At 41.3% G+C, this 19,769-nt stretch overlaps 1 protein-coding gene across 1 annotated transcript in view; it reads left to right on the top strand.

The window, feature by feature from the left end:
* The window catches only part of DAB1 (DAB adaptor protein 1), a 418,072-nt gene that overhangs the window by 253,959 nt on the left and 144,344 nt on the right, over positions 1–19,769 (top strand). The window lies entirely within an intron of this gene.

Below are 19,769 nucleotides of genomic sequence, written 5' to 3'. Positions count from 1 at the left end.
CCTTTTGATATATGCTGTAACTGAATTTGTAAGCCCTTCATGCATTTCATATAACTTGTTCCTATCCTAGGAGTTCAAAGAGCTGTAGAGTGAACCTGACTAGATAACAGGCTCAGCCTCACAATGACATATGTGTCAGGCACTGACATTCGTTTTATTCCTTAAGAATACAGAAAAGATGTGGTTGTGATTCTTGTAGATTATGTGCTTTGGGTAAATAATCAATAGTCCTATTACGGGCCGCACTCAGTAAATGTAATACGATATGTACCAGTTTGGTCCTATGTAATATATTTGAGTTATCTGAAGGCAGAATGGCTGAAAGCTTAAACATACTACACATATTGTAATTACAAGTGACAATATATATTGGGAAAAAAATCACATGGTTTTAATTTTTTAACCTACTATTGTTATAGGTAATAGCTAGATTTAGTGTAAAGACATTAGAAAAATATGGTCCTGTTTTTTTCAGTTTGTTGACTTTGCCCGTTTGACAGCACTGTGTGTTTAGTTTCACTGCTTCCCACTTCATTTGTTTCCTTTTTTTGTGTAGGTCTTTCACATGGCAACAGAGTGAAAATTAAAACAAACACACAAACTAAAAACAAGAAAATATGATTGTAAAACCAGAACAATTGGGAGAGAACTCAGGGGTAGGTGCAGGACCGGAAACTGCTTTTAACTCCTTAAAAAAAAAAAAAAAAAAAAAAAAAAGGATAAATTTCAAGTTGACGAAGTCCCTTTAAACATGTTTTAAATCGTGCTTGATTTTTCATGCAATTGGAGATGTACCTTTTAAAGTACCAAATAACCCCAAGCAGATATGGTAAATATGCAAAATAAACAAGATTTCCATAGGTATAAACAATGTGAGATAGAGGGCTTGTCTACACTTGCAGTGCTGCAGTGGCACAGCTGCACTGTTGTAATACACCTCTACTCCGATATAATGCAACCCAATATAACACGAATTCGGATATAATGCGGTAAAACAGCGCTCCGGGGGAAGGCGGGGCTGCGCACTCCGGTGGATCAAAGTAAGTTCAATATAACGCGGTTTCACCTGTAACGCGGTAAGTTTTTTTGGCTCCCGAGGACAGCATTATATCGGGGTAGAGGTGTACTTAGTGAAGACACTACCTACTTCGATGGGAGAGCGTCTCCCATCAGTGTAGGTACTCCACCTCCACGAGAGATGGTAGTTATGTTGACAGGAGAAGCCCTCCTGTCAACATAGTGCTGTCTACGCTGGGAGTTCAGTCGGTATGCCTGAGTAACTATGCTGCTGTAGTTATACTGACATCAGGCTGTAGTGTAGACAAGGGCTAAGGCCTGAGAGAAAATTCCTTAAGAAACTTGGGAATAGTCCCAGTGCAGAAGGGACAGTATAGAGGTTTTCTCATTTTCATGTGCAAGGGAGGGTCAGACCACTCTGCAGCTGTCTTCTCAACATTCCCTGTACCTCCCCAGAAGGATCTACGAAGGTTTTGGGGTCTTATATGGAGCATGTCCACAGGAAATATGCCAAAACAAATATTGCAACCCTACTGTAGTAGTCTTTTCACATAGAAAGGATCACTGAGCAGTGACAGATGGAAGAAGAACTATTGGAGCTGCACAGGAGCCCATTATGAGGCAGAGAGTCCTCTGTGTGGACGGCCTGTGCCCACAGCGAACTCTTGGGAGAGCTGCAGGTTCCGAAGGCATGTTCTCTGTAGGGTGCAGGGGGATGGTGGTGATTGGCCAACCCCCCTGGATCAATCTAGGAAACATTTTGTGAGGGGAATCTTTGAGTAATTTTTCTCCTCCTATTCCCATCCCAATGAGTATTTCCATGGGAGGGTTGATTTGTACCTAGAGGTATAAGATAGATCTAGTTTGCTAGTATACAGGATCTTAAAAACTTGATAATGGCGGGTCAGCTCTCTCCAAGCCTGTTAGATCATTTTAAAAGGCAGCCATTTTTTTAAAATCAGAGTTCCAAGCTTAAAACATAGACCACTGTGGAAAGACTCGTACTTATTTTGCAGTTCAGTGAAGATGTTGCAGCATTTCAGACGTATAAAGAAACTAGCAATTGTATTTTCCTTAGACACATAATAGCTCTGCTGTCTATCACCAGTTGTTCACTAAAAATCTTTATCCTGGAAGGGCCAGAAATAGTAAACATCATTCATCTTGGAGAATGACTTATTCCGCATATACTAACTAGCTAACTGATAGATCTCAAAAACTAATTGCAAATGATAACTCATCATCCAATGAAGGCATTTCTGATGGATTCCACAGGGATCTATTCTTGACCAAATATTAGTCAATATTGTTATCTGTGGTTTAGAAGAAAACTTAAATTTATTGTTGGTAAAGTTTGCAGAAGACACAAAAATTGGCGTAGTGGTAAAATAATGACAGGACGGTATACAGAGCATTGCGTGGCAAGATTGCACTTGAGCAACATGCATTTTAATACACCTAAATGCAAGGTCGTGTATCTAGGAACTAGCAGGGTAGGTCAGTGCTTCTCAAAGCCGGTCCGCCGCTTGTGCAGGGAAAGCCCCTGGCGGTCTAGGCCGGTTTGTTTACCTGCTGCGGCTGCAGGTTCAGCCGATCGCGGCTCCCACTGGCCGCGGTTTGCCGCACCAGGCCAGTGGGGGCTGCAGGAAGCAGCGTGGGCCGAGAGATGTGCTGGCCGCCACTTCCTGCAGCCCGCATTGCCATGGAGCAGCGAACCGTGGCCAGTGGGAGCCGTGATCAACCGAACCTGCAGACGCGACAGGTAAACAAACCAGCCCGGCCCGCCAGGGGCTTTCCCTACATGAGCAGCGGACCGGCTTTGAGAAGCACTGGTGTAGGTCACGCCTGGGAATTACTTGGTGAGATTCTGTGGCCTGTGTTATGCAGGAGTTGAGACTAGATCAGTGGTGGGCAACCTGCTGGACAAGATGATCATATTGGTCCCTTCTGGCCTTAAAATCTGTAAATCTGTGAATAGTCCCAGTGACTTCAGTGGGACTGTTGGCAAGTAAAGTGCTAGTTAATGCAAATAAGGACATCAGAACTGAGTTGAGTTTTAGAATCCCTTTTCTTTGAATCTGAATTGTCACCATCTTTTGAAGATGGGTCTCAAAAAAGACTAGATTGAAATTGTGGCATGTTTTCAGTGCAGAGTTCTCTGGCTTAGATCAAAACAAATTATTTTTTTCTTTGTATTCTTGATTCCTGCAAAGTTAATGACCGCTAATTAGATATATGGTCCACTGTACCTTCTGGCCCTGATGTGAAATTACATCCTCACTTCTTTCAAAAATTGGAGATGCTTTGAAAAATTACAGAGTGGAACAAGGGAAAAAGTGGAAAAAAAATTCCTAAACCGTAGACATTGTTCATTCTATTGCGTTAGTGGGAAAGAAAGAAAAATAAATAAATAAAGAGGAAATTGAGGAGAAACATCACCAAAACCCCAAATTTTGATTTTTTTTTAAATCAGTTAAAAAAAAACAGTAATGAAGAAGAAATTTAAATGAAAAACTAAATGAAAATGTTGGTGGTTCCCATTGATAAACTGAAAATTTCCATAGAAAATGACTTTTTCCTGCGTTTTCCTTCCTTTTTTTTGGTGGGAAGATTTTTTTCAGCCAAAAAACATCACCAGCTGTTATGAATATTATTATTAATAATAAACACACGTGGCTCTAGAAAAAAAGAGGGAGAGACATCTCAAAGAATATTTTAAAAATTGGCCATTAGGCTGAGGCCAGAACTGCAGAGCAAATAGCCCATGTTCACCTATTTGAGGGGACTCCACAACCAAGAAAACAATATTGTGTGGATATTAGCCCAAATGCTTCCCTCTTATTGAAAAGTTCAAGGGAACAGAAATGTTTCGAGCCTGCATATCTCCCCCTTCCTGATCAACAGGATGTAGATGCATGTAACAAATAGGGATGGAACCCAAAAAGGCAGAGGAGTTTGGGTACACAAGATCCCAGCCTCATAGGCCTCAGCCAACTTGCAGCATGGCAGGATCAGAAGCTGGGGGGCATTGGCTGAAAATCCCTCTTTGCCTCTCTTCTTCTGCAAAGACAAATCAGAAAGAACTCAATGGGAGTTCATATTGCTTCAGAAGGCATTAACTCCTTAACGTTGCCTGCAGAACAGCTGCACTTTGGGAGGATGTGTATGGAGGTGGGGGAAGACCATGTCAGCATGTTGCTTATTGCAGCTCCTTTCTAGTTCTTTTTCCCTCGCTGGCTTTGCCCACCCAGATATTTTTCAGTGGGGGGAAGTGGGTAAGCAACAGTGTATGTGTGCATTTGTCAGGAGGGCATCCAGCTCAGGCGTTTGTTCGCTCCCTCCCTCCCTAGGCCTCCATGCAGTCTTTTCTCCTCTCTGCACTGCAAGCAGGTGGGAGTATATTGGCCATCGTTTACAATCTGTTCTGTGTTGCAGCTGGCCTCCTCTCCCTGGATGCAGATCCCTGTTCTATAGGGTTCTTCTCTTTCACATCAAGGCAGAAGTTGTTATCCCAGAGTAGTGGGATGGAGAAGCACAAGAGGGCGCATTAAACACCTTTGGCTCTTTGTGAAATTATATTGCGAGATTATATGCAGGCTGTTACTATTTCAAAAGGGTATTGACACAGGGCTAAGAGGTTTTACTGTAGTTCTTATGGATATGGAGACAGTCAGCACATTAACCTTTTATATAAATAGCTTTGACCTCCTTGTGGTTTATGAGTATGACCTACATACTGATAAACACAGTTCTAACACATTACTACGACAACAGTGCATTTACTTCAGTCTCCATGGAGATGTACAAGAATGATATTTCAAGCCCAGGTATTGATTGGAGACCAAGGTTTTTAGACGTTCAATAACTGGTAGAATAACATAATCAAATAATGGGGTATATAAAATATATTTACAATAAATAAAAGAATGAGTTGGGCATCCTTAAGAACGAAGACAGAGCAGAGCGCTAAATAATATCTGAGTTTCTTAGAGCAAATGGTCTTTGCATATCTTATTAGGCATCTGTTCATGGTGGACTTGTTCCCGTTCCCATCGACATCAGTCAGGATTGAGCCCGCCCCTTTAGCTGCTGGGACCCCTGGTTTCCTCTAGCTGTACTCTCAGAGGAAGTAGTCTGAGGGGTAGCATCCCTCAGCATCTGCCTTCAATAAGGAAACAAAGGCAGGCCCTGAAAATTAGCAATGCTGCGCAAAACCGATGATTTTGAAAACGACTAGATTGGCATTTAACTACAAAGGCGCACCATCAGAGCTTCAGAAAAGGTAGAACACTGATATGACCATTCTTTAAGGCTAGCGAGCAACAGATTCCAGCAAGGGAGGTGGTGCTTAACTAAGCTGCTGCAGTTCTTTGAAGCTATTACTACCTTAATAGGTAAAGGAAATACAGTGGTTGTAGTCTGATTTTTCAACAAGCACTTGACAAGATTTCCACAGTTTCACATTAGAGATTAAATACGAAGGTAAAGTTAAAGAATAGGAAGTAAAATAGGGTCGGGACCAAAAAAAACCAGACTAAAGAGCAGGAGAAAGACTAGTCAAATATGGGAATTTTTCCATTTCAGAAGGGATTACAAACCCGGGATCCTGATCCCATGAAGTCTCTTTGAGGTCACTGGGAGTTGAAGGTGCAGAGTGCTTCAGAGGAGGTGCTTATGCCTTGCAGTGTTGGGCTTTGAATACCTAAGATGTCCTTTTTAAGATATCTGGATTTCTTACTGGGCCCAACTTTCAGAGGTTTAGGAATGAAGTAGCATGCATGTTTTGCACATGCTCCTAATCTTTTGAAAATCACGCCTAATCAGTATCAGATATTTTGATGTGTGTATTGAAAATGATCATCCAGACCCTGAACTGCGTTCAAGAAATATAGGGAGTGTTACAGGTTAGATCACAGAAACCCCCTTGGCAGCTGCCACCTGATATGCCAAGACTACTTCTGCCTCTGTTTTCCCTGCCAGCTCGGGACCCCAGCACCCTGTCTTGCTTAGCCAGACACGCCCGTCTGCTCCAGCAAAGACCCAGGGTCTGAATTATTTGCCCCAAAGCTTCAGTCCCTGAAGCTTAACTGAAAGCAGCTAACAGAAGTGTTCTTGTCTTTAACACTCAGATGCCCAACTCCCAGTGGGGACTAAACCCAAATAAATCCGTTTTACCCTGTATAAAGCTTATACAGGGTAAACTCATAAATTGTTCACCTTCTATAACACTGATAGAGAGATATTCACAGCTGTTTGCCCACCCAAGTATTAACACATACTCTGGGTTAATTAATAAGTAAAAAGTGATTTTATTAAATACAGAAAGAAGGATTTAAGTGGTTCCAAGTAGTAACAGACAGAACGAAGTAAGTCACCAAGCAAAATAAAATAAAATGTGCAAATCTATGTCTAATCAAACTGAATACAGATAATCTCACCCTCAGAGATACTTCAATAAGTTTTTTTCCTTAGACTGGACACCTTCTGGGCCTGGGCACAATTCTTTCCCCTGGTACAGCTCTCGTTCCAGCTCAGGTGGTAGCTAGGGGATTCCTTATGATGGCTCCCCCATTTTTGTTGTGTTCCACCCGTTTATATATCTTTTGCATAAGGCGGGAATCCTTTGTCCCTCTTTGGGTTCCCACCCCCTCCTTCTCAATGGAAAGACACCAGGTTAAGGATGGATTCCAGTTCAGGTGACATGATCACATGTCAGTGCAAGACTTCATTGCCCACTTGCCAGCACACAGGTATACAGGAAGACTTACAGGTAAAACACATCCATCTGCAGACAATTGTCCTGGTTAATGAGTCATCAAGATTTCAAACCACCATTAATGGCCCACACTTTGCATAATTACAATAGGCCCTCAGTTATAGTTCATATTTCTAGTTTCCAATACAAGAGTGATACATTTATACAAATAGGATGATCACACTCAGTAGATTATAAGCTTTCTAATGATACCTTACAAGAGACTTTTTGCATGAAGCATATTCCAGTGACATTAGCATATTTTCATAAAATCATATAGAGTGCAACATCACAGGGAGGACGGTGTAAAGGTGACTGACTTCAGGCCACTTTCGTGCTTCCTGATCCTGGGCCAGTCTGCACCAGGCTGATTGTCTGATACAACCTAGGCCAGCCTGGACATTCTCTAAATTCTGCTGACTCCTAAAAGGTCCATTATGGTGGTCAGGGTTTATTGGAGCAGCTTGTGCCCCTAAACTGTCTGCAGTAAGCACAAGCAGTCAAGAAGCCTGGATCCTTCTGGCGCCAGTTACCCAGGTTTTAGGGCTGCTTTGCTGCAGGGGAGCAGGGCAAGGCTGTCTAAATGCCCCCAAGGATCTGCCCCTGAGTTTACAAATATTAATATTTCATAGTAGTCTCTTCTGCAAATGGAAGGAAAGCTCTCTCTAGAGTCAGCTTGTTTTCCGTGTAGCAGCAGTTTAACAACCAGCAAATGTTGAGCAGCTAATGTGTGTTCTCTAATTATACCGCCTCAGATTCTTTCAGTTGAGTTTGAGGAGAGATTATATAGTGAAAAGAATGATTCAGGGAGTGAAAAGTAATTAAACATAATAAGTCTTTTGAGGTTAGTTATTAATTTCATTTTTAACTGTAAAATTGCCATCAAAGTAATAGGGAGATAGTACTCAGCCATCACCATATTGTAGACTATCATTCTGATAATATTAAAGTGCAGGCAAAAACGTCTGTAATATTTTACTGATGGAACAGAATTAATACTCCACTTTTGCTTTGTTCTGCCAGTGTCAGATATTCAGGTAAGTTGTAGGTTGAAGTGAAATGTATAAAATCAGATGTAATTAACTAAATATTTCAGAGAAACAATCAGGCACACTATCCGTTTTGGTTAGTAATTATATGTTTATAAGGCATTTATATGCAATATCTGCTAAATGGATATTTTGTAGGAGTGTTTATGGATGCTTCAGGAATACCATTTTTTAATAAATTCAGTGGTTTTGAAGTCTCTCTTCAAGATGTGATGGGCTATCAACTCCTTTAAGGAGAATTGGATGTTGAGGAAGAGAGTCTAGAATACATTTTAAAATGTCAAAAATATGAAATTCTGAAGAAGCATTGAAGATCAAAACTGAAAACTACATGCAAAGTCTCTGTCTTGCTTACTTTCCTTCTCTTGGTAATATCTTTAACTAGAGCATATACAATACTACATCCAAAAATAATACATTAAAAGATTGTTAAGGTTGCAAAGTCAAGCATTCAAAGGTTAGGAAAAGCCAGAATTAAAGTTGTCTGTGCAACCTTAAATCAGCTCCCTTGTGTGAATGCATTATGAAACAGTCTTTAATTACATGATCACATACTTTTTTCCCACAGGACCCCCTACGTAATTCAGTGTCCAGGATAGACAGTGCTAACTGAATGGGTAGTTATTCAGTATTTCTTTTTATCTTCATCATTCATTGTGTGGCCTCATGCATTATTTACTGCAGGCATCCAAACCCTGCACTGAATACAAAATTATTGATTTTTCTCCTGGGCTTTTTTATGATGCTCTCATCATAATATCTTGGTGCTGTACAAACATTAATGAACTGATCTTCACACCACCACTGTGTTCATGAATAATACTTAGGAAACAAGTCTAGTTGTGCTTTTTTTAAAAGAAAACATTTGAATGAAATGAGGATGGTAGCTTGGTAAACAGGAATTGGGAAAGTTCAAGCCCTAGGAGATGTGGAAGAGACATGGAGATGTTTGTGTGAGAGACTATATGGGTGTCTGTCAAGGTTCCTTCCCCACTCTGAACTTTAGGGTACAAATGTGGGGACCTGCATGAGAACCTCTAAGCTTAATTACCAGCTTAGATCTGGTTTTGTTGCCACCACCCAAATCATTTAAGAGTTATTTGGGAAACTCTATCTACCTCCCCCCAGAATATCTCCCTTCACCAATTTCCCTGGTGAACACTGATCCAAACACTTGGATCTTAAAACAAGGAGAAATTAACCATTCCCTCTCCTTTCCCCCCACCAGTTCCTGGTGAGTCCATATCCAACCCCCTTGGATCTTAAAACAAGGAAAAATCAATCAGGTTCTTTAAAAAAGGCTTTTCATTAAAGAAAGAAAGGTTAAAAAATCATCTCTGTAAAATCAGGATGGAAAATAACTTTACAGGGTAATCAGATTCAAAGAGCCCAGAGGAACCCCCTCTGGCCTTAGGTTCACAGTTACAGCAAACAGAGGTAAATCCTCTCAGCAAAAAGGAACATTTACAAGTTGAGAAAAAAAAGATAAACCTAACACGCCTTGCCTGGCTGTTACTTACAAGTTTGAAATATGAGAGACTGGTTCCTCTTAGTCCCAAGAGCGAACAACCCCCAAAACAAAGCACACAAACACAAGCCTTCCCCCAACCAAGATTTGAAAGTATCTTGTCCCCTTATTGGTCCTTTGGGTCAGGTGTCAGCCAGGTTTCCTGAGCTTCTTAACCCTTTACAGGTAAAAGGATTTTGGTGTCTCTGGCCAGGAGGGATTTTATAGTATTGTACACAGGAGGGCTGTTACCCTTCCCTTCATAGTTCTGACAGTGTCAAAGGTGACATTGCTGGTTGAGTGAAAGTGGATTGATGGGGGTGCAAAAAGGAGGCCAGGTTGATATAGGTGGAAGATGTGTGATGTAGGGCAGTGGCTCTCAGCCTGTCCAGACTACTGCACCCCTTTTAGGAGTCTGATTTGTCTTGTGTATCCCCAAGTGTCACCTCACTTAAAAACTACTTGCTTACAAAATCAGACATCAAAATACAAAAGTGTCACAGCACGCTCTTACTGAAAAATGGCTTACGTTCTCATTTTTACCATATAATTATAAAATAAATCAATTGGAATATAAATTGTACTTACCTTTCAGTGTATAGTATACAGAGCAGTATAAACAAGTCATTGTCTGTATGAAATTTTAGTTTGTACTGACTTCGCTAGTGCTTTTTATGTAGCCTGTTGTAAAACTAGGCAAATATCTAGATGAGATCATGTACCCCCTGGAAGACCTCTGAGTACCCCCAGAGGTCTGTGTACTCCTTGGTTGAGAACCACTGATGTAGGGCATTGAAAACAGGAACAACATTTAATATCCAGAGTGAGGGGGAGATGGTGCAAGGAAGAATCAGAAGGACATAGCCACAGAAGCGTGCAAGAGAGATTATTATGGCAGCATGTTTTGAAGAGGGCAAGTTGTAGATATCAAGAAGGACAGAGAGGAGGTCACCATAATCAAGGCAGGAGTTGATTAGGTTATGGATAAATAATTGAACTGTAGGGTTGGAGTGGAGAGGGATGGATGAACTAGTGAGGTCTTAAGAAGGAGTGACTTCAGGCATGATTAGAAATCCAAATAATAGTTAAAATGTTAGAAATGACTGGACTTTGTGGGTAAGGTATATGTGCATGCTTTGATGATGCCCTCAGGAGGGTAATATTTATCTGTGTTCTTTTCAGGCCAAATCCTGCTCCCCTGACTAATATGGGCATACCCGCTGACTTTATTGAGACTACTTGCTTGTGTCAGGCAGGCAGGATTTGGCTCTTCAAGAGGACCTTCTAACAAACGTTGGAATGTACTATGATAGTCCCGCTGTAATGCCAATGTGCATTTCACTTTTGATGCAGACTCATGAATTTTTAGGTTTAGTGATAAAATGGGCTTATTCTACCCAGCAGCAAGGATTCCAGGTAGTTCTCATGAGAACAGTGAAATTGCTTTGAATTTACAAACCTTTAGAAAATCAGATGATTTCATTATTCATTCACTTTAAATAATCTCACAGCTATTTTCAAGATCATGGTCACTCAGCAAATTAAGATAAGCCAATTCCTATATATTTAAAAACCTAGAAAATTATGTACATTAGTTACTGAATTAAGTAATTCCTCATATTATTTTTATACATAAACTATCAACATGCTAAAGAGATTGAAATCATAGAGGAGAGTTTGCATTTGCTGATAAAACCAATTGCTTGAGACTAGATATCCCTAAAGTGATTTGAATATGATTAAAGATATATATTTAAAAAAAAATTTACTCTGTGTTCCAGTTCTGAAAGAAAATAATTTCTTTTAAAAGAGATTTTGATTTGAGGGTGGGAAAAATTAATCATGGCCATGACATCAGTCAAAAGATATACAGAAGATTTGGTAGGAATTTCTACAAACACACCAAAACCCACCAGAATCTGGGATTCCCTGTTGTCTGATAATCAGATGCAAGCTAGACAAATATAAAGATAGCACTGTTAACAAGTAATCGGACTTGATGGCTCTTTTATTGTTACAATCCAATTTTATAAAGGAATGTTTATACTGGATCAAATTTGAAACCAGTTTAAAATTTGCACGATCAAATTTTAGGGACTGATTCTTGCACTCTTTACTTAGGCAAAACTCCCGTGTGTGTGTGTGTGTGTGTGATGAAATCAATATTGATTTAATCTTGATTTAAAATACATATATATCATGTTTGCGAATGACAAAACCCATCTGTGTTGAAACAAATTCACAGCTCCATCTTTTATTGACACTGTAGAGGAGTGATAAACATTAAATTTTTGTGATATCCCTGTCTATATCACTATTCCAGCCTGATGCCAATACACTCCCCTCCCCCATCCCCGTTTCTTTTGGCATGGCACCAGGTTGCCAGCCTTTGGCATTTTGAAAACACACAATAAAACATGGCTCCTACCCCAAAGAGTTTGCAGTCTAAGGTGCTAAATCCACAAAGCATTGCTGATATAGGTAAAACTAAGCACATGCATAAGTCTTTGAATGACCAGTGCTTAAAAGATATAAAAGCACATGAGAAAGTGATACAGCATAAAAGTAAATGATGGGGTACGGATTGGCACAGGACTTGCTAGTTAAATATTTTTTATTTGTACTTTACTAAGGGGCAGAGGTGGGATGAAGGTGTAAGGAAGGGGAGGGGGCAGCAAGGGAAGAGGAAAACCAAAAATATTGTAGAAGGGAATGTATGGTAGTGAGAGGACCAAATGATGGAAGGATGGTGTGGAACAGAGAGAGTAGAATGAAGGTGGTGGCCCAACCTTCCATAACCCCACCCTTTCTGTTCCCCTCCCATGGTGGGGAACACCTCCTTTTGGAAAATAAATGCACTGATGACCTCACCAGGCTACTGGCTTTGTAAAACTACTCTGCTGCTGCTCCCAGCCATCCTCCTTTGATGGGGTAGCTCTTGTAGGCTGGCCTGAGAAGGCTTCTGCCCCATGAGTCTCTGAGGCCTAGAGAGTCTTCAGAGAGGCCTTGGTTATTTAGAGTTCAGGTCCTGGCTGGGCTAATTTCTTCTTCCACGTGCATGTTGTCATGGTGCTCCTAGATGTCTTCTTGCTGGGTAAGTAATTTGTAAAGAATTCTTGAGAAAATGAGGTTTCAGTGGATGGATGGATGTAGCTATAAGAGGGATTTCTACCCATTGTTAAAATCCTTTTTTAAATATATAAGGCATACGAATTTCCTTTTAAATCTTCTGAGCTGCTAAGTAGCAGGGGTACTGTGCAAGTGAATTATCCTGAAGAGATAAAGACAAGGAAAGACACTGAGGGCAGATTAGTTGGCATGTTGCTTTCAGAAATGTGGAGAAATCCAGAGATATAATTTTAAACTTGTCGTGTGAATTTATTGACCATCAAATACACTTACATCTACAGAGGTCAAGATTATGCATTCTTTGGTGTCTTCGGAATACATAGTACAGTAAGTTTCCATCTGATGACGTTAAATTATTATAATAACGTCTTTTACAACCTGCCCTATAACATCTGCAGGACAAATTTTGTCACTTCTGTTACTACACTCATTATATCCAAACACAGGCTGAATTTTTCAAAGCAGTTGATGTTTGGGGGAGATTGAATTCTCCAAGGTCCTTGATGAAATTTCCATTTCAAGTAACCTAGTTCAAAGGGAAAAAAATTCCCCTTTAGGTTTAAACCAGAGTTTCTAAAAGCCTGAAATCTGAAAATAAAGAGGCAGTAGCTATAAGCACCTTTCAAATGATGTCTCTTTAGACTTGCTTAAAAGTGTGGTTAAGCTTCTTACTTGGCTGCTTTAAAATATTCAAGGTTATTGGCCTGCATTAAATTCTAAACCCTTTAAATGCCTCCTTTGTAACAAAGTTATTCAGGGTTGACAACCTGAAACATTTAGATATGATAGTCTGTAAGAAGCAGTCCATATAAAAGATGGAACTATGTTATTTCCTTCCTAAATATTCTATAAACCTTAATATTTCAAAAGTTTTTATGAACAGTTTCGATTGACGATGGTACCAATGTAACATAATGAATTCTCTGTTGTCAGTAGTGCTCACGTAAGCTAAAAACCTTGGGAATATGTTTTCAGACAGCTAGATTTTAATATTGAAGAAACATTAATATACTTAAGATGACATGACCAAGACAACATTCAGATGGCATTTACATTACTATTCAGCAGTACCTTTTGTCAGCATTTAAACTAGGATTTGTGTTAACCTATTGTGCATGACAAGCCTTGAAATCTTGGAATTCATAGCAGATGAGTTTTCATTCATTCAAAATCACATGTATTTTAAAAAAACATTTTAAGTAAAATTATGAATGCATACCCCTGAAAACATAAGAGGAGTGTTAAGTGTTAACTTGTCCCAATTTACTGGAAAATGCAGATTTTTCATAAATTCCAAGTTCTAAATCTGGAATTCTTAAAACCAAGGGCAGAATTGGGCATGTAGCTTGCTGGACTTTACCCAATACATTCTGTGATTAGTTTTTTGAACCACGATAACAGTAAATTCCTTGCCAATTATGATAATAGGATCTCTCCAAGTTACATTGCATTTCCTGACATGGAAAGATTGCTTGGTGCTAGTATGAAGCAATTGGTTGAACCTCACCAGCTCATATTTTGCTATAGAGCTCGGGTACCCAACCTACAGCCTGCAGGCTGTACATGGCCCACCAGATATTTCATAAGGCCTGCGGCCTCCTTCAACACAATATGCTAACAGCTGATTCATTAGCGCTTTTGTCATGTTTACATCGTTTTAGTTTACACAAGTATGTACATAGACATAACTATACATAGACATAACCTATCTAAATACGTACAAAACAAGCTGAACTTAAAATATAAATCCATACAAATGACTTTAAATGTTATTCAAATATGTAGAATCTGTTTGGCTCACACAAGGTTGTGCTTAGGTTTATGTGGCCCTCCTGTGTAATAAGGTTGGGCACCAGAGCCTGTTTGTTGCATGGATACAACACAAATAATTTGTGTTTTATCTTCACATTTTCAAACATTGTGCCAAGTTTTAGCCTTGCAGTTCCCGTTAAAGCATGACAAAAAGCCTTGTGCAACACTTTCACTGTACCAAACCTAAGGATTTTTTTTCATGTCAGGAAGGGTTGTGGCTAAAGCCTCAAGTACGGTATCTGAGTGCCTTAGTAGGAAAGAAATTTTTATTTGTGTAGTTGACAACAATGAAAGTGGATTGCAACAGTGTACCATGGTGAATATCCAAAAATTGCTATAATCACAGTATTAACCTACTTCAGTGCCTTATTCATACATTCGCTTTGTCAGGACTCTAAGAATCATTATTAGCTCACTGATACATATGGAGACTAACTGTTGCTCTTATTACTTCTATCTGTAGAAGGCTGAAACTGAAATATCCTGTCTGTCTCATATTTAGGGCCCTACGAAATTCACGGTGCATTTTGGTCAATTTCACGGTCATGGGATTTTTAAAATAATAAATTTCATGATTTCAGCTATTTAAATCTAAAATTTCATGGTGTTATAATTGAAGGGGTCCTGGCCCAAAAAGCAGCTGGGGGGGATTGCAAGGTTATTGTAGGTGTGATTGCGGTACTTCTACCCTTACTTCTGTACTGCTGCTGGCGGTGGCTCTGCCTTCAGAATTATGTTTCTGTGCCACTCTGTAGAGGTACCAAGTTTTGCCCAGCTTGGTGTACTAATGTCATGTTCCAAAGCAATTTTCATATAACCATAAATTTGACCTTAAAAAAATTGCATGGATTTAATGCTGGTGAAGGCATCAGCCTGTTTGATAGCCCTGGTGAATGACACCTTCTGTTTTGCAACAGGTCAGCAACTGGTCACACTAGATACAAAACACACTGCCTCGTCAGCATGCCTCACCCCCGATCTGGGGGCGGATAATGCCCTGTAGGAGTAACAGTGCTAGTTAGAGTCCTGCAACTTTAGGGGCAGTGGAAGTCTTGGAGTCATGTAGAGTGTGGGGTATGAGGCAGCCTCCTGCAGTTTTCCCCACCCCTTATCAGCCTCTCCCATTCTATCCAAATCCCTTTTCAGCCCCTGTCCCCCATTTTATACCTTTTCAGACCCCTGCCCTCTTCTTGGAATCCCCTTTTTAACTTCATTCTCATCCTTCTTTTTCCCCATTCAGAACCAGCAGCACTTATCAACTACTGCCACCGCTGCTGCTTCCTTTCCAGGTTTTGGCACCCTGTGCAAATGCAGCATCTAGGTGCTGCAGGAGGACTGCAGCTCCTGCCTGCAGCTCAACCATAAATGCACGAGATTCAGGCTGAGCTGCAGGCTGGCATAAACAGGGCTGCCATAGTGTCTGAGTGTCACATGAGCAGCCCTGACTCTGTAACAGAGCATGGTGGCCCAGTTTAGATCTGAGTTTGTAGCAGTAAGCAGGTGCCAATCACGTAGGGGATCCAAGTTTGGATTCTAGCTCCCAGGCAAACAACTGCTGTGATTGGACATGCTTGGCTCTTCAGGGAAGGGTCTTATTTTCTGGTCGGCACAAGAAAGGGTCATAAAGAGACCGATTCCACTACCCCCATTCAGCTGGAGTAGGATCTCACTCTGTAAGAAGTCCTGTTGCAGTCAGTGACGTTACTCACCGAATGGCGTACTACTCCATGTGAGCGAGGCTGGCAGAAAGAATTAGCCTCCAGCTGTATACAGACCTCTTTCATTAGGAAGGACGATTACCTCAACATCTGGCCTTCAAGGGAGGAGGATTACAAAAGGGAAAAATAGGGGGACTGGATTGTTCTGAGCAGCTCTGACACTCTGGAGGGGGAAAAGGCTCCTTACCAGAATATGGTGAACAAAATATGTTAGTTCTTAGAAATGTGCTTCTGTCTTATTTATCATTTCAGGGTAACCTTTTGTGTTCTGTGTATGATTTATCAGCCATATTAGCAAAGATATTAGCACTAGTTTGTATAGCCAGGATATCAGAATTTCAATTAATCAGGACCTGAGAAAGAGGGAAGCTGCAGGGAGCGGAGGAGGTGCCAGGAGAGCAGGGGGAACAGCCCAATTCAGAAAAGTGTGTCCTGTGGCTTTGAAGTCCTGTGCCCGGGGTTGGGATAGCAGTTTAGCAGTTCCCAGCATAGCCACCCTCACATTTAGAAACCAGGACTTGTACACCCCAACATTCATGAGATTGGCTCAAAATTAATGAGATTTTCTAAAATAATAAATATGTGGGAATTTTTTTTTTTGCCTTTTGAGCTTTTGAAGCTACTGCGGCTCACGCTCGCGCTCATCGAGCTACCACGAGAACATGTACGCAATCAAGGGAATCACACCTCTAGCTCATAGTGGACATATCCTAAGGGACAAAAGGCAATACAAATGCAAAAATGCGTCTTTTCCATTGGGAATCCCCTCCATTACCCACAGGGTGTGGAGGTTGTCATTCTGTCCTTCTCCATATCTCACCCCCATCTATCTCTTCCTGCACCACTTCCGTCTCCCTCCTGCTCCTTACATTACTCTATTCTCCTTAATCTCCTACCCTCCCTGCCAGGGCCGGCTCCAGACCCCAGCGCGCCAAGCACACGCGTGGGGCGGCATTTTAACGGGAGGGCAGCAGGCAGGTCCGGCGGACTTTCCGCAGTCATGCCTGCGGGAGGTCCAATGGAGCCGCGGGACGACCGGACCTCCCGCAGGCATGACTGCGGCGGGTGCGCTGGTCCCGCGGCTCGTGTGGACCTCCCGCAGGCATGCCTGCGGAAGCTGCACCGTAGGTGTGGGACCAGCGGCACGTCTGCGGGAGGTCCCGCGGAGGCGCGGGACCGGCGCCCACCACTGCGAGCGGTGCGGCACGCCGCCCTGCTTGGGGCGGCGGAATTCGTAGAGCCGCCCCTGCTCCCTGCAGCCTCTGTCCTGCCCTCATGTCCCCCTGCATAGCTCCTCCCGCCTTCCTCCAAAAGCACAGAGTGGCTGCTATTGTGTCTGTGGGTTTCGCTTCAGTCTTATTGAAAAGAGTGGAAGGTGGCAACCATGTTTATAAGGGGCAGCTTGGAACACGGAAATGGTAACCAACTTGCTGGTCTGAAGTAAACAGCATTTGTCCTTACTGAATTTCATCCTAAGTACTCCACTTAAGAAGGAACAATCAGTTGCACACATACAAAATGGGAAATGACTGCCTAGGAAGGAGTGAGAGAGACAAGCAGTCGATCCACACAGAGCTCTTCTTAACAACTGGGAAAAGGACTCAGAAGGTATGTCTAAACTGCAAAGAAAACCTTGCAGCTGGCCCGTGCCACTCAGCTCGGGCTCACAGGGCTGTGTAGACTTTCAGGCTGGGGCTGTGGCCCAGGCTGTAGGACCCTGCGAGGAGGAAGGGTCCCAGAGCTCGGGCTTCTGCCCCAGCTAGAAAATCTACACACTAATAAAACCGCTTCACAGCTCGAGGTGATCAGTGCATTTCTTGTCCGTTGGGTTCCATTTTTTTAAGCTGATTGTGGTGTCCAGGAAGTTGATACTGGTGAGAGTGTTCTAGAGAGTTTAATAAATGGATTGTGGTGGTGCTTAAGGTTGTGGTGGAAATCTGTGAGGGAGTTTAGGTCGTCTGGCCAGAGGATGAAAATATCATTGATGTACCTCAGGTATATCATTGGTTTCTTGAAGCATTTGTCCAGGATTTTTTCCTCAAGGTGGCCTGTGAAGAGGTTGGCATATTGCAGAGCCATCCTAGTATCAATGGTTGTTCCTATGGTTTGGGCAAAGTGTTTGTTGTTGAATATACAGTTGTTATGGGTGAAGATGAATTGAGTGAGTTTGGCAACATGTTTGGCTCGGATATTTGAGTGTTGTCCATTGTCTTATAGATATTTGTGGCAGACAGCGATGCTGTCATTGTGAGAGGTCTTGGTGTATAGGGAGATGACATTCATGGTGGCAAGAATGGGGTTCAGAGGTAGGTTGTTAATGTTGTGGACTTTGTGGAGGAAGTCAGTTGTGTCCTGGAGGAAGCTGTCCCTTTGTGGGGTGAGTGGCTTGAGGATGGTTTCTAAGAGTCAAAATATTCCTAAGAGTTCCTGGGTCAGGTATGGTGGGTCTGCTTGGGTTCCCTTGTTTGTGTGCCTTGGAAAGCATGTATTAGGTCTGTGGGGTGGGTTTGTGGGTGATGAGATTGTAGAGTTTCTCTTGGAGTTGTTTGGGGAAGGGTTTGATGTTATCATTAAAATCCTGGGTAAATAGGAGAGTGAGGTGGTCTTTGAGATTTTTAATTGGAGATGGCAGCTATTTTGAACAAGGGAATAATAAGGAGTTGGCAGCTAGAACTGATTTATATGGAACCATGTTCCATTAGCAAATGCTGTTTAATTTAAATCATAACTTTCCAAAAGAACATGTATATTTTGACACAATTTATTTTAGAAGAAAGAGAGAAAAAAAGCATATTTTTTGTTTAAATGACTTTTTGTTCTGAAATTTATTTTATATTATAAATTATAATTTTAAAATGTTGAAATCAGAATAAAAGTTTCAAGTTGATTAAAATTGAACTTTTCAATTGAAATGATAATTTCCTGTGAAATGAAAGTTACTTAGTTGTCTCTCTACATGCATCCGATGAAGTGGGTATTCACCCACGAAAGCTCATGCTCCAATATGTCTGTTAGTCTAAAAGGTGCCACAGGACTCTTTGCTGCTTTTAGTTGTCTCTGTTGTTTTTTATACTGATTTGAAACAAAAACACATTTAGGAATGGCAGAATTTCTCATGGAATGGAAATTCCAAGTGTCAGCTCTTTTGGCAGTCTTTCATTGTTTTTATGAGACAGGTAAAAAAGCCTGTATGTGATAAAATTGCAAAAGTCGGCAACAATTCCAAAATCTAGAACTGAGGGCAGCTATGCTCTGACCTCCCTGCCAATCTTCTCTTTAGGATCCATCATCACCCACATTTTCCCAAGTTTAGCACCTCCTTGTGGACTCCAGACACTTTCAGAGCAACTGAGGCCCTGATTCTGCAATGTGCTGTGTGCATGCAGCCAGACCCATTTACCTACAGGAAGCCCCATTAAAACCAATGAGGCTCTGCAATGATGCATAGGTACAGAAGTGCCCAGCTACTATTTATTCACCCACTTTAGGTCAAAAGTTAAAATAACTAAATATGGAAAACAGAAAAAGCTTGTCTTTCTAATAAGCAAAAAATTAAAAAGACTAGAGTTGCCAAATTTTCTACATATTTTGTAAGTTTTAAAATGATAAACTAGCAAATGGCAAGAAATGCTAATGAACATGTTAAAAGCAGAAGTGAAGCTAATACGATGTGTGACAAACTTGTTTTGCCACAAATGTCCTGCGTGACCCTGATCAAGTCACTTGGACTGTGTGTGCCTCAGTTTCCCAGCTGTAAAGCAGGGATAATAGTACTTCCCTTT

This window comes from Mauremys mutica, chromosome 8 (assembly GCF_020497125.1).
Source record: "Mauremys mutica isolate MM-2020 ecotype Southern chromosome 8, ASM2049712v1, whole genome shotgun sequence".
In the NCBI taxonomy this organism is placed as follows: Eukaryota; Metazoa; Chordata; order Testudines; family Geoemydidae; genus Mauremys; species Mauremys mutica.
This window is presented reverse-complemented; position numbering and strand designations above follow the sequence as displayed.